Genomic DNA, 5327 nt, shown 5'->3' on the forward strand with positions numbered 1-5327 from the left:
CCAAGTCAGCAACGGACTCCGGAGCAACCGGAAATGTCAAGACGAGAACGCCCTGAAGTTCGTAGAGGAGTTGTGATTATGAGTGAGCAAGATCAGCGGATGCTTCGTGAAGAGACTCTTCGCCGCCGAGGTGCTAGAACTTCCCGGACTCAGGGAAGGGGCGGTAGGTCGATCAGAGCATCTCGTCGACCTACTTATTCTTCAACTGTTCGGAACACCCGAACTCAGCATCATGAGGATTTTTTGGATAGGTGGCTCAACTTTAGCAACCGTGGACAGTAGAATAGTCCTTTGTAATGGTGTAACGCCTTCTCGTAGAGCAGCGAAATTGTATGCCGAACAAGACTTAATAAATGAAATTTTTTCATTTCGCTTCTATCACTGCGTATTTACAGTTCAGCGATTTTTTATTTCATTTATTGTACTCGTCCGCGGTCTTATGAAGAAAACTCTTCTTTGGCCGGACTCGTCCTCAGTCTTATGAAGAAAACTCTTCTTTGACCGGACTCGTCTTCGGTCTTATGAAGAAAACTCTTCTTTGACCGGACTTAGTTTGTGTCCTTATTTGGCGAGTTTTATCGCTTGGATTGGACTTTCCTTTTGTGTCCTAATTTGGCGAGTTTTATCGCTTGGATTGGACTTTCCTTTTGTGTCCTAATTTGGCGAGTTTTATCGCTTGGATTGGACTTTCCCTTTGTGTCCTAATTTGGCGAGTTTTATCGCTTGGATTGGACTTTCCCTGGTTGACCGAAGTGGTTTTCGGCTTATTGCAGTCCGTTTCAGACGAACTGCTTGTTTCTTAAGCTGAATTGTGGTCTTGTATCTTCCTTAGAAGCTTGGACTCACAATTGTCTTTAATACATGATCTAAAAAGGGGATCAGCCTTTAAAGATCAATATACCTCAGTAATATTTATAAGAGACAAAACGCACATAGAGACTAAACGCACATAAAGACAAATAAAAAAGACGAAAAAGATTTTAAACTTTTATAAAACGACCAGCATAAAGGACAAATAGAAACATGAAAGCACATATCCCTAGGACCGAACTAGATACAAGACTGACCGGACCTTGTCTCTTACAAATGGAACTTCTTGAGGTTGGAAATATGCCATGTTCGGGGTACTTGTTCTCCTGACATGTGAGTCAATTTATAAGACCCTTTTCCCAGGACTTCTGACACCCGATACGGACCTTCCCATGTGGGTTCAAGTTTGCCCAGCTTTTATGCTCGGCTTACTTCATTGTTTCTCAATACGAGATCTCCCACTTGAAACTGCAGCTTTTTCACCCTTTGGTTATAATACCGGGTTACTTGCTCCTTGTACTTGGCTGCTTTTATGCAGGCCAGTTCTCTTCTTTCTTCGGCAAGATCTAGTTCGGCTCTCAGTCCGTCATCATTCAGTTCTGTTGAGAAATTGAGTGTTCGGGGGCTGGGTATGCCGATCTCAACCGGAATTACGGCTTCAGTGCCGTACACTAGACTGTACGGAGTTTCACCGTTGGAGGTTTTTGGTGTAGTTCGGTAAGACCATAGGACTTGAGGAAGATTTTCTACCCATTGTCCTTTGGCTTGTTCTAACCGAGCTTTTAATCCTTTCACCAAAATACGGTTTGTTACTTCCGTTTGTCCGTTTGCTTGTGGGTGAGAGACCGAAGTGAACCGCTGTTGAATATTCAACTCTTGGCACCAATTCTTGAATGTCTTGTCGGTGAACTGAGTCCCATTATCCGAAATGAGGATATGGGGTATGCCAAATCGGCAAACTATGTTCTTCCAAACAAAATCCAATGCCTTCGAGCTCGTTATCGTAGCTAATGGTTCAGCCTCCACCCACTTTGTGAAGTAGTCCACGGCAACGATCAAGAATTTCATTTGCCGAGGAGCTTGTGGTAGTGGTCCTACTATGTCTATGCCCCATTGCATAAAAGGCCAAGGGCTTTGCATAGCACATAGATCGGTCTGCGGCATCCTTGGGATATTTGCATGGATTTGGCACTTCGTACATTTCTTAACGAGCTGTACTGCTTCTTGTACCAAAGTTGGCCAATAATATCCCCATCTCAGAACTTTTTTAGCTAAAGCTCTAGCTCCGATGTGGCTGCCGCACGATCCTTCATGAACTTCTCTAAGGATGTAGTCCGTCTCTTCTGGTCCTACACATCGCAATAACGGTTGAAGGTAGGACTTTCTATATAGGACTCCTTCATGAAGTTCATACCGAAGTGCTCGGCATGTGATTTTCCGAGCTTCTCTCTTATCCTCGGGCAGTTGTCCTTGATCTAGATACTTTGATATTGGCGTCATCCAGTTCGGCGAGCTGGTTACTGAAAGTACCTCAGCATCATCAATGCTTCTGTGCGGTAATTCCTCCACTTTTGAGCTCGGATATGAGGCCAACTTGCTTAAAGTATCTGCTCGGCCATTTTCCGCTCTGGGAATGCGGATTATCCGAAAATAAGAGAAACTTCGGCTAATGCTTTGCGCTTTGTCCAAGTATTTTTTCATCCTTTCGTCTCGGGCTTCACTTGTACCCAACATGTGATTCACTATGACTTGTGAATCACAATGGATTTTGAGAGATTTGATAAATAGACTTTGCGCTAACCGAAGTCCGGCAAGAAGGGCTTCGTATTCGGCTTCGTTATTAGTGGTTGGGAATAAGAACCGAAGTGAATAAGTTACCTCGTGTCCGTCGGGAGCGATAAGTAGAATACCAGCTCCACTTCCCGTCTTATTCGAAGCTCCATCTACGAATCCAATCCAACAGTCCGGCGGCTCTACTTCGGGTTCCTGGGGCTGTGTTGGTTCATCATTGGTAGGGCTTTTCTGTTCGGCAATAATAGGGATTGCTTGATCGAACTTTGCCTCTACCAGAAAATCTGCCAAGGCTTGTCCCTTGATGGCTTTCCGAGGTAGATATTCTATTGAATGTTCTCCCAACTCTATGGCCCACTTGGCAATTCTGCCTGATGCTTCAGGCTTAGTCAAAACTTGCCGAAGTGGAAGATCGGTTAAGACGCATACCTTGTGAGCATAGAAATATGGCCGCAGTCTCCTTGCTGCATTTACTAATGCCAGAGCAATTTTTTCCAGAGGTTGATACCTTGTTTCGGGACCTCTTAATGCTCGGCTTGTAAAGTAGATAGGACGCTGCTTTAGGCCTTCTTCTCGTACAAGTACCGCGCTAATGGTTTGATCTGATGCCGCTAAATATAAGAATATCACTTCGGCATCTGTTGGAGCAGAGAGAATAGGGAGTTCGGCTAAATAACTTTTGAGTTCGTCAAAAGCCTTTTTCTGTTCGGCTCCCCACTCAAACTTTGGTGCCTTCTTCAAAACATTGAAGAACGGCAGTTGCTTTTCGGCTGCTTGGGAAAGGAATCTATTCAGTGCGGCTAGACATCCAGTTAGCCTTTGCACATCATGTATGGACTTCGGCATTGCCATGTTCTGAACAACTTGAACCTTTAGGGGATTTGCCTTGAGTCCGTCCTTTGAAACCCAACAACCCAGAAACTTTCCCGAATCTACCAAAAAGGTACATTTTTGGGGATTGAGTTTGAGGTTGGCTTTTTTGAGCACGTCGAGAGTTGATTTGAGATTGTCTTCGTAATCCGAAGTGCTTCTACTTTTAACAACTATGTCGTCAACATAGACTTCAACCTCTTTTCTGATCAGGTGCCGAAATAGCTTGTCTACCATCCTTTGATATGTGGCTCCGGCATTCTTTAAACCGAATGGCATCTTTTTATAAGCAAAAATGCCGAAGTCAGTAATGAAAGCCGTTTTTGAAGCATCATTCTCATCCATTAAAACTTGGTGGTATCCTTTATACAAATCAAGAAAACAGAAAATTTCGAAGCCTATCAAAGCTTCTACTTTTTTATCTATGTTCGGAAGGGGGTAGCAATCTTTAGGACAGTGCTTATTTAGATCGGTAAAATCTATGCACATCCGCCATCCTCCTTCTTTTTTCTTGATCATCACAGGATTGGCCACCCAAGAAGGATATTTTACTTCGAATAATACATCCGCTTTCAGTAATTGGCGGACTTCGTCATGGATGACTTGATTTTTTTCTGCCGCAAAGAGTCTTTGCTTCTGTTTTAGGCCGGACTGAAGGATCAATATTTAACCGATGTGTAATTACCTCGGGAGACACTCCGGTCATGTCCAACGGAGACCACGCAAAGACATCTTTGTACTCTTTGAGGAGCTGGATGGTCTTTTCCCGGAGCAGAGGTGTTCCCGCGAAACCGATCTTGACCGTTCTGGATGGATCATCTTCGTATAACTGAACTGTCATCGAGTTCGGCTCCGGTGTGACTTCGGTCATTTCGCCTGCCTCTGACTCCGGCTGCTGTGATTGCTATGCTTGATGGTGCCGATCTGATTGCTCGGCACTTTTAAGCGCAATCTGCAAACATTCTTTTGCTCTCTTTTGATCACCTCGGATGACTGCAATCCCTCCTTTAGTGGGGATCTTGATTGTGAGGTGATAAGTAGAGCAAATGGCCCGAACTGTGTTGAGCCAGTCTCTTCCCAGGATGATGTTATACGGGGACCGAGCTTTTACCACAAAAAACTCGATCATCGTACTGGAGCTAGTAGGCGCTCTTCCCACCGTAATCGGAAGGCTGATAGTACCTTCAGGGCGGGTGTCTTCCTGGGCGAAACTTTTCAGAGGAAGTGGGGTCGGACTGAGCCGAGCTGGATCCACTTCCAGTTTATCAAAACATTCTTTAAAAAGAATGCTAACCGACGTTCCTGTATCCACAAACACTCTGTGGATCAGTTTGTTTGCCACTCCGGCTTGAATGACAATCGCGTCTTGATGAGGAGAAATGGCCGGGACGGGATCTGCATCTGAAAACGTGATTACTTCCTCCTTCTTCAGCCTTTTATGCATAGGCTCCTCTCGATTGACGCCTCTGCGTTCTGCTTTTAGAGACGACTTAGTCTTCCCGGCTGGGAGAGCGTCAATAGTCTGGATTACTCCGTCATATTGCGGCTCGTCATCGTCTTCGGGATCCTGTTGCCTTTTAGGATCCTGAGGAGCGCAGTTCGCACCTCTCTGTTTCTTATTCTTCTTCGGCAGCTTGCTTTGGTATTTTTTTAACGTTCCTGCTTTCACAAGAACATCAATACCTGCTGCCAAATTTCGGCACTCCTCGGTATCGTGACCGTGGTCTTGATGGTAGGAGCAGTACGTATCCTGACTTCGGCGCGTGGCTGATTTCGTCATCCGCTTTGGTTTTTCGAACATATCAGAATGCAGTTCAAAAATTTCCGCTCTCGACTTGTTCAATGGTACGAACTGA

Source organism: Salvia splendens, chromosome 11 (assembly GCF_004379255.2).
Source record: "Salvia splendens isolate huo1 chromosome 11, SspV2, whole genome shotgun sequence".
Classification (NCBI taxonomy): domain Eukaryota; kingdom Viridiplantae; phylum Streptophyta; class Magnoliopsida; order Lamiales; family Lamiaceae; genus Salvia; species Salvia splendens.